The 11481-nt window shown below is 30.9% G+C and overlaps 1 non-coding gene across 1 annotated transcript; it reads left to right on the forward strand.

Moving 5' to 3' along the window:
* Positions 1-11167: 11167 nt before the first annotated feature.
* On the forward strand, positions 11168-11238 carry Trnag-gcc (transfer RNA glycine (anticodon GCC)). The gene has a single exon. It is a non-coding gene; the product is annotated as a tRNA-Gly (tRNA).
* Positions 11239-11481: the final 243 nt, after the last annotated feature.

Raw genomic sequence — 11481 nt, forward strand, 5'->3', positions numbered from 1 at the left:
GTATGTGTATCAAGCGTCAAGTCATTTAATATTTTATTTTATACATAATATATAAAGAAATTATTTTAGTATGACAATTATTATGAAGATACAAGTTTTAATACATATCGTGTGACATTATTAATAATGTCCCTAATTTATTTTATAACAGCACAAAGGATTGAAAATAGCTAACTCGGTAATGACAGGGTTTGAGCGACGTCATGGCGTCATGATGAGACGTGAATCAGGCAGAATTCATTTTTAATTGGTATGTCTACGTCTACGTGATGAATTATATATTTAGACGTGATAATCGAATATTTACTTGGTGATAGGACGGGCGAAGCCCTTGTGGGTAGGTACAGGGGGTACCTATACTATGGCTTAACACATTACTTACTATCCTTGTTGTATTTCGATTTGAAAGGGGAATAAGCAGGTGTCACTATATGCACAAGGGACATAACATCTTAGTTTCAAAGGTTGGTGGCTCATTGACTACATAACGAATGGTTTATATTTCTTAGAGCGCCAATGTCTATGGGCAGTGTTGACCAATTACCATATTGTGGCCCGTTTGGAGGTATATATATATTGTAATAAATTTACTTATATATAAAAATAATGTGTCCTTATTTGGCGTGTATCCATGCGTTACGATAACAATATACTATAAGTTAAATAAAGATTTCAACGTCAGAGGCGAAATTGTTAATTAAATGAAGAAAAATCTTAACCACGGACCATGTAAGCTTTAAAAATATTTCAAAAATTATTACACAGTTCTAGGATAAACTGATTCTCATATTTCTAACTTTGTCTGTCGTTGTTAAAACGACTTAGAAACTCAATTTACTCCCTTTGTAGTATTTAGTATATGCTGGTATTGCAAACTATTCTATTCAATTTCGTATCGCAAAGTTCTCTTCAGCAATAATATTTGACAAATTAACATATCTCGTACATAAGAATGAAAATATAACTTTAGTTAATAATTTAAATGATTTTGAATATTTTATGTTTGTTTTTGAAAAAATATTTACTTACAAATATAAACATTAGAGGCAGTTTAGTTGAACACTGATTTCGCTCTTTCTGTATTATTGATTTGACATTCGAAAGAAGAAGACAAAAGATTGTTTAAATAATGACCCGCTAACCAACGTCTATAAGTAAGGCTGATAATGATCAGCCGTTTTGTTTCGAAAAAGAAACAGTAAAAAGAAAATATAAAAAGTTTCGGTTGAATTAACAATGTTAAATTGCAATACACCTTATTTAATGGTGCTATTTAATGGCGGTAATCTAATATAAATATTTAAATCATTGATGTACTAAAACAACATCAATGCTTATAAACTTTTTCTTTATATTTCAATTCAATTTTTATAATAAATATAACTAACTAACTTTTTACGTAATGGACTTAAATAAGAACATGCAAATCAAAATTTAAAATAGTTACTTTACAAATCATGACTACGTGGAATGGTAGAAAGAATGCTGGCAGCGTTTTCGCGTTGAATCGCAATTCCGATCTTCTGTGTGAAAAATGCCCTCTTATAAAAAGACGGGGTTTTATATGCTTAAGAAATGTTTTGAAACTATTATTCCAATGTCCAAGTTTGTTCATAATGTTATCAATTTCTATTATCAAATTTATAAATGTGTCCAAATAACTGAACTCCCTAAAGATTGTATTTTCGCTTTCGAAATATTACGAACTGAAGTTATTCTTGTCAATAGACGATTTCCCATTTTGATCCTTATCAAAATATAATTTCCCAATGGTAACAAATAGCTGAGTTACAATGTTATAATTTAAAGGGACTTATTCGTAGGGCGTGCGTGAACTTCCTCACACCTGCGTCCCACGAAAATACACGTATTATGTCAAGGAGTTTAATAAAACTTCGTACCATCTTACAGTTCTTTGACAAATTATTGTGCTCATAAACATATGTTTATATTTGGCAACACTAACTAACAGCAGTCCTTTCTTCTTAAGCGTATTTCTTAAATAATCATATTTACAAATAATACCATCAAAGAGTATGGCTGAAAATATATTTAGTAATCGATTGTATCAATTAAATCATTTTTTTCTTACTCTTTATACGATTGAAATTAGACAATTTAATTAGCAGGGATTTATACAGGAATACGCTGCAGAAAACAGTTTCCAGGGACATCGGTGTGTCAAGGATTTTCATTAATCAGAGCAAAAACTGTTTGAATATTATAAACGCAATTAATGACTTTCATTTTAATAGTAAGTAAATACAGACAGTTCATTTTCAAAAAAAGTCATAATTCGGTTCGCTGATTTTTCATTAACGAAATTCATGACAACGCCGATATTTTCTGAACATTTATTTATATTTACTTAACAATTCAATAAACGATATTTTGCTGAAGTTCATCTCGTCTGTTTATTTTGTCCGCTCTCAGAGCTCAGTTCAAAATGTTAAAATTAAGTGAGTTTTATTTTGGAAAATATTATTTAAACAACCTATTTCTATGATAAAAAAATGTGTTGTCGTTTTTATATTTATTAACCTACTTAAAAGGCGGAAGTTTTCAATCGTCGGATTATTAAGTATATATTATATTAATGTGTATTCAGCGATTATTTTTTACCTTGTTGTCCGTTTTCAATTATTATTATTCGATCGACGAAAAAATCTATCAAACTCTTAAATGATTAAATCTTATCCTAAATTAATATTTTGCGGAGGCATTTGCATCATATATAGACTAGACATCATATATAGAGTTTATTGGGTTTCATTCAATCCATTGGGTTATGAGAGTGAGCAAAATTCTAGTTTAGTCTAGTTGTCTCTAGTCATCGATAAGAATAGCCATCGTAGCTAGACTCGTCCAGGAGTTAAAATACAAGCTATGTTTTGTCGGATTTGAAACGAATTCATCGGTGACATCAGATATCTTTATTGTATTGAAGATTAAAAGATATATACTTTAGAAATATTTACTTTTTCCTTACCTCTGTAGCCGGTTCCAATTAAGTAACGAACATCTGTTTGACTATGTAAACCTAAATAGACAAGAATTGGAAAAAAATTCCTTAAAAATACAGCCAATTCGATCAAGAACACGAATAAGTTTTTCTACGTGACCGAACTCACAAATCGATCCACCGAATAAATTAAGAGAATAAGAAAGCACGTTCGGAATTTTCATGTGTGTGTGTCAAAAGAAAATTTTACATATTGTATATAAGAAATTGCGGTTGTCGCTGAGGAATGAAACAAACAATATCGAGACGAGAAAATATAAAGTCAATACATAAAATATTTCATATTGTTTATTAATGTATAATATATATGTTTGTTTTTTAGTATACGTTTGTGCGTATGTAGTTGTGAATTTTATTAAGTAATGAATGAACTATAGAAAAACAAATATTAAGACCGTGATAATAATCCGTAACTTTTTCATCGCAATTTTATATTTCAGTCTTTTCTGCTGAAATTATTATGTTTAATAACTAATATTATAAACGATTATTCTATTACATAATTTTCCGTAATCACTGTGTCTTAGACATATAGACCTCCTCCAGCTGTGTTCAACCTCTATTGCTCTTGTTGATGTCATCCTTTTAATCTATTAAATTCTCTACCTCAAACGAAATATATTTGGCTATCAAGTGTAAAATTTTAAGCCGTCATATACAGCAGACATTGACTTTGAAGATTTTATAATTATCTTATACAGTTCGATTGGAATCTCGGATTGTAGAGATATCTCTATTAATGTATAAATTGTATAGATCAAGTAATTTCAGTCGAAATATAATAAAAACAACACTTATAATTATATAGAAAATGTAGTTACTATAAATAGTATATAGCATTATTTAATCTTTTTAAAATAAAATTATTAATTCAGCTTCCCCCTTCCTTCTTAAGTCCACGCGAGCTGGTTCTCGATGTCACCGCCTAACTGTGACATCAATTCCATCGCGAACAAAGAAATTTGGCAACTCCTTTCTTTGTCGCACTTCCAAAAAATGGAATTCCTTACCAGCTCACGTGTTCCCCTCCACTTACAACCCGGGTTCCTTCAAACGAGGCGTGAAGAGATAGAACAATTGCGGGCCGGCAAGGCGAAGGCGGCTAGTGTAGAACTTTTTTCCCGTCTGTACTGGCCGTTGTCGCGTTTGGACTCTACTACCACTTACCATCAGGTGGAGTAGAGTCATTTGCCCTCCCGGCGAATATAAAAAAAAAATCTAATAAGTATATTAATTATGTTAATATCATAAGTATTTTTATTAAATTTTGTTATTTTACTGTCACATGAAATATATATTTTTAAAATGTGGTATAGGTTTATTATACCGTGAGGGTTATTATTCTAGAGTGAGCCCATCTGGCTCATTACTGGCTTTTGCCATGACTCCATGTCGCTTGCCGAAGCAGGTGCGTTTATCTCCTATATTATTAGGCACGATATGCATACCTCTTACACATTTCTCAGCGTTTTAATATATGTGTCTATTTTATTATGTATGTTAACTTTGATTATATTGTAGTATGAAAGTGTGTATTAGATGTAACTTAGTATATATATCCTGTAGCTGTTTTATATTTATTAAAACTATATAATTAGCGACTTCATGATAAAACAAACAGAATGTTAAAATGTCAACATTCGTGTGTTTCAATACTCTTTTCCCTACAATATTATTGTAAGAATATTCTTACTTTTACTTTGCCTTTTCTTTTCCTTAAACTTATAACCGATGAAGAATAAAGTAAAGAATGGAGGTTTTACCATTAAGCATATTGAGCGTATATATGTATATTCCTTAAAGGCCAGCAACGCACCTGCAAGCCCTCGGGTGCTACAGATGTCCATGGGTGGTGGTAGTCACTTTCCATCAAGTGAAGTCTCTTACTCGTTTGCCTCCTCATACGTAAAAAAATATATTTTCCGCCACATGCAGATTTCCTACCGATGATGCTTACGCCGATCATGAGATCAATTATAAACTCAATTTATGTATTTGAAAATTAATTGTAGCTCACCAGGGCTTGATCAAACAATCGTCAGTTAGAATTTAAATTCTAAATACGACAACTGAATGATGAACTCGTCCACTGAACCACAGGCAAAAACTCTAACCGGGTAATATCTCTGACTGAAACACAAATCACAAATAATTATATTTCATTAAAACTTAATCTCAACCAATATTCTAATGTCTACAAACCATTTCAATTTATGCAAGGGGCGAGATCAAAGGTTTTCAGATAGGAGATGCGGCAAAGCGATTATTTACCCTACATCTTCTAAATGGAATCGCTTATTTGTTGTATTGGCTTTTTCGTTTTGAATTTAATCAGCAGTACAATTTTATCGCAAAGTATGAATCTTTCGTTTGACGTTTATGAAATTACTGTCCAGATTGATCTTGAAATTAATTTTAATTTTGTTCTCAAAAGTGATGATTTTGAAATAAAATTTAATTAAAAGTTCAAAACAGATTTTGATATTTTTGTTAATAAACTCATTTTTACGTTTTAATTACAATACTCTTTTACTCAACAAAGATGGATGTTTCAAGAATTCCAATCCCAATAACTTATTGGTTTTCAAGTCTTTGTACCTACAATATAGCTAGCAGACTTACGATGTAAATAATTCAAGATTTTAATTAAGTAATTAAAAATTTGATCTCTGAAAATTTTAGTCATGTTACGCGAGGTATGTTAATAATCCGCGGTCCGGTCAATTAGATAATTTTTCCTTAATATGTATAATAATCCTAAAATCTGGGATTATTATCATAATTGAAAAGTATAATATAAAATATATAAGTATATTTTAAAAATGATTAGCAATATAGTAATTATAGGTATATTGAATGTAAAGTTTAATGAAATAATTTGTTTTCTAAACGAAAGGCACTTTGAAATGAAAAAATGTATTTGATATGAAAAAACGTACATAATATAATAGACAAGTGTTTTCAGAGAATGAGCTAATATTCGCACTGAAAAGAATTAATTTTAATATATATTTTAATTAATTGTTATAAGCATTGTGTTCGTAATCGACTCGGAACCTAACATCAAACAAGCCTACCGCAGAATCTTAGTCTGAGATCTCGGTATCGCATATACTTGACTAGATTGGCTCAATAAGCAGTCTGGACTTCTTATCAATTAAGATATTCTGATAGTGTGATAATAATAATATAATAATATCCTGGAACATTTTTACACGCGGCCTTCTGATCTCAAATTAAGCTTGTACAAAGCTTGTACTATGGAAACCAGACAACTGATATACTACATTTACTATTTTTCTTTTGTAAATACATACTTATATATATATATATATATATCGTAGATAATTACACTCAGGACAAACAGATATGTTCATGCACACAAATATCTGTCCTGGGTGGGAATCGAACCCACAACCTTCGGCGTGAAAGGCAAGTATTTACCAACTACGCCAACCGGCTCTCTCTCAACTCGGCCGGATAGATATTGTTCTATTCCTCGACTGAAATACTTAGTAGTGTTGTGTTCCAGCTTGAAGGGAAAGATGACCGTGTGTGAAAATGTCCCAGGATATATTATTATATATTAATGTTTAAAACCATTAAAACTATAATTTGCTTTTCCTGTATTACTAAAGTATACAATAAAAAACGTTTTATTGACTACAATTTATTGTTGAGAAAAGTTTTATACGAGAGCGGTCTGATCCATTATGGTTGATGTCAGTTTTTTTCACCCGAAACGCTTAAACTTCGGCAATTAGCTGATCCGATGTGAAAATTGCGATTCATCAGAAACTAAAGAGATTACTGATACTTTTTCTTGTATTTATTTGAAAAACTTTTAGAAATGTAACCCTTGTATCGGTTGATTTAGTTTCATAATGTCTTAAATCTTTTTAAAGATTTCAGTTTTGCGAGTCAATGAAGTGTTATTAACTCTTAATGACGTGATTGATGATTTTTAATTGGAAATTATGCTATGGGATAGTATAACACAAAAATTACAAGGAGACTGGATCTGTTTGGTAGACAGATTTCCAACGTTTTTGTCCGTCGATAGATTATTTTGAACTTTTAAATTTAACTTATTTATCAATTCATTAAATTAATATAATTATAAGGCGTGTACGTCTTGAAAAACATTGTCATGAAGACTAGCCACTCTGAGTTTTGAACTGTCGTCTGTCAGTGCTATGACCTAAATTATGAGTATCTCGTAATATCGGTCGCTTTTTGCATCTTTTATATAATGTACGTCACTTTAATGTGCTTTCATGGTTTTATTGCCATGGTTTATCATCAAAATATAAAGTGTGGGATTTCTTATGACAATACAGTATTCACTCGCAGTAGATGTTTGCATTGGATACAACGATGACGATTTCATCATTGACAATAAATATAAATATTTTAATGGGCTTGCATTATCTTTGTGTATAAAGTACATATAAGTAACAACGAAAATTGATTTGGATCGATTGAAAGCGTAATCGATAATAAGGAGGTTTTGCTTATTATTTATTATTTAAATTTTTAAAATAGTCACACAATAGACACTACAGTTAGTAAATTGAGACTATAATATATTTAATGTCCATAAGTGAAATAGATTTTAAAAAACACAAAAATTTATATCTAACCTCAATTTTTTCATATCATAAATTATAAAAATTGAAGTAAATTACTAACTCAGTTAATAGTAAAAAACTCAATTACAATACAGCAAATACTCTTAATGAAGTGTCTGAGAACCCATAAGCAAAATTAATAACAGTCCTCCAGACCGATTTCGGCCACAGCGGCCAATCTAAAGAGAGATTAGCCAACTGCGAAAATGTGTGAGCAAACACAGGTGCACTCTCTATTTCCTAACTCTCATAATCCGATGGGACGGCAATCCGACATAACCGGAACGATTTCAGGCGCTTTACTTTGCCTTTTTCCGAGGCAGTGCTGGGAGTGTACACTCTTCCAACTTCCAGACTCCAGGCTGCTACTGAGTATTTTCGACAGAAAAACTCAATAACTTTTTATTGGCCTCATTTATATTTTTTAGGACCTTGGGGTCTTCGACCAAAATGAATGCCGGTTCAATTCACATTAGCGCGCTTTTGTTTTTTTTTGTATCTAGACAGTTGCATGATAAAGGAATCTCCCATATATACATCCTATGTTACTATAATTCTTCTCAATAACACGAATTATACTTACCATGTTGCAGTTCTAAGACATGACGCAGGCGGCACCGACTAATGGATTATGTCATATACATCTAGACTTCTAAGTACACAAGCGCACAATTTCATTTGACAAAAGTGTAAAATATCAGCGTTGGAAAGAGCCAATACAGAAACTTTGAAATTATTTTCGACGATAATTATTTTAATGATACATATATATTAACAGACCTTGGTAATTAATCTATATAAAACGATAAAAATAATTTCAAGCAACTGTTATTGTAAATAATCCTTTGCTTTGAATTGTGTCAAACTTTGTGAAGGTATTTTTACCCAAGCACGGCGCAGCAAACAAAAGAGGATTATGATTTGGACCGGATGTATGTATTTATGTATGTTCAACTTTTCCCTCATAACTTCTGACAAATGAGGTATTGTTGAAAGCGTTTTAATTGTCCGCTGGTTATAGATTATGTGACGAAACATAAAATTGAATATGGCGAATTTTAGCTGACATAAATATCATACAAATACATACAATTAAAAAATCATTTTTTGTTAATGAAATAATCCTTTCATTTAAGATCCAACACAACCCGTGTTAATTAGGGCAAATTAGCACATTTCAAATATTTATATAATATTATATATATTGTGCTTAAGCCCATATAACAGTTGTAAATGTGAGTGGCTTAACGTAATAGCATAGTAAAAGTGAAGGAAAAAGTTTATGCGTCTATGGACGGAGGCGCTGTTGTCAATGGACTCACTGTATAAAAAATAAAGGATACACAATTTATTACATGTCATAGAAATGAAAACTTTTCTACTTTATTTAAAAGATTGTTCACTTCCAAAAATGTAAATACAATTTATATTAAATATATAAAACATAATAAGTATCAATCTAATAATAATAATAATAATAATATATAATAATAATAAAATTTGAAATATACTTTTACGAGTAACTGGGTTCGTGGTTATATTTATTGGTATCGGCATAATTTTTTGACATTCCATTTTCGAATTCATCGTCAATATTCGTTTTCTTTTTACAAAATGGCAACGTCACGCGACGCCACGTTACGTACATTAACCGTTCCTATTTCGAAATATTTAGTTTGAATGTGGAGTCGACTAACAAGTTCTGTTCAAACTATATGTCAAAATACAGGCCAAATTCTTTAGGTTGGCACTCTGTCTTAGAAAAAGAGGTTGCCAGTACATTACGAAAGTAATTAACTCAATGACAGACATTATTTTTACTTGTACCCACGTCAAGATGAAATAAATAGGCTGTTGAAATTATTAAATTAAATATAGAGAGAGCTTTCATTTTTAAGTATTACAAATTGAGTTTTGTTCGAATATGTAGAAAACTGTCATTTAATTTAATTAATTCACTTAATTTAATTTTAATTATAATTTTACATACTGCATAGTTTTAAATATATACATAAGTGTGACAGTATATTGTTTGTTGGTGATCATATAAACAACTAAATATGTTAACGTTTACGGTTTTGCAAGAAGACTTTATTAGTAATACGTCATTACTCAATGATTTATTCATCACACTCGGATTTAAATGGTACATCGCAATGTCAAATTGTTGCGGGCTCGTTTTGTTTTATATAGTGCTATATTTATGATTTATCTCTCGCTTCGTGAGGGAAAATTTCAAATTCATTTTCTTTGAGCAGAAACTCCCAATTCTTAACCTTCAAATAAAATCACGGGGCAGATTTAACAAGAATTAGAACATAAAAGGCCTGTTGTGAATCACAAAAGAACTTCAAAGAGCAGACAAGCTTAAAACGTCCTATAGTTATTTGCGATCTAAATCTAGATTAAGCAGAAGCTAGGTTGAAGATAGGTGACATTAAGCTGAAGCACTCAGTAGGCGCTCCAATAAATACGCACGTTAAGAAAACGTTTGATGTTGGCTTAAGTGGATTTTCCAGTATGTTTGAGCCTTGGAACGTGCGTCCTTTAAGATTTATTCCTGTTGCATTCTGATCTTTGATATTGCGTTGAGTTGCCTAAGAGGGAGAAATTTATATAAGTTTGCACTGTATATAAATAAAATATTTAATAATTATTCTAAATGTATTTTATTAAGTTAACTAGTGAGTTTTTTATTGGTTTTTTGTGATGACGTGAAATAAATATCACTTAAATAAATTGTTGGACGAGGCTCATCTGCACAGAAAAATAGCATAAAATATGTTGATGTGTACATAAAAACGTTATAAGTACGATTGTCACTTTTTTAATTGTCAAATAATCGTGTTGATTTCTTGCTCGACAGCGAGATCGGCTTGTGAACGGTAGCCTGCTGGTGGATAATAGTAATATAACGCCGTGTTAATGTTAAAATAGTAATTAAATATAATAATTAATAATAATAATTTAGTAACCTTTACCTCATCTCATGAAAGAGGAGTTTATACCAACACATTGTGGGTTAGTCGGTATGAATATGGCAGAAAAACATCCGACAATTGCTGATTTTCTAGATCGTCGAGCACGATATTAATAAATTATAAACACGATATTAATTATAGAGGCAATTTATTTATATTTAATAATGCATTTTTACTATTCTTCCTATATATATTGTAAATATATATGTTAAAATAATATATTAAAAAAAATAAATTGATAACTGTGGAAACGTAATAAATACATAGAAATTGTTGCCTAAATTAGACTTATTTGTTTTATCTATAATAAATAATAAGCGTTGTATTAAATTGAGATAGTACGGGTCAATGACCATCGGCCGCCTTTCGATCGGCAGATGAACATAAGAATCTTCACGTAATTACACGATAGGACTATCATATAAACTACATGCGAAATTAAACTCTAAACCGTTTGTAATAAAATGGTTATTAAGATGTGATCTCTTTATATATTTTGAACTAGACAGCGTATTTAGACATAGTTGATATAAGCATCGGTGGTTCAGTGGTAGAATGCTCGCCTGCCACGCGGGCGGCCCGGGTTCGATTCCCGGCCGATGCATACTTTATGGAGCTTGTTTTTTTTCTAATATTATTTTTTGATAATAAATTGTTCTTACATGTATATATTAAAAGGCATTTTCCTTTCCTGGTTTATAAAAAGTAAGGTGATGAAAAGCATTTTGTGCAGCTTGTTGAATGGGCAGGACTTTAACCTGATGGAAAGAGACTACCACCGCCCATTGATATCTGCAACACCGAAGTGCTTGCAGATATGTTGCATTTTTGATAGACATAATTATTT

Source organism: Nymphalis io, chromosome 13 (genome assembly GCF_905147045.1).
Source record: "Nymphalis io chromosome 13, ilAglIoxx1.1, whole genome shotgun sequence".
In the NCBI taxonomy this organism is placed as follows: domain Eukaryota; kingdom Metazoa; phylum Arthropoda; class Insecta; order Lepidoptera; family Nymphalidae; genus Nymphalis; species Nymphalis io.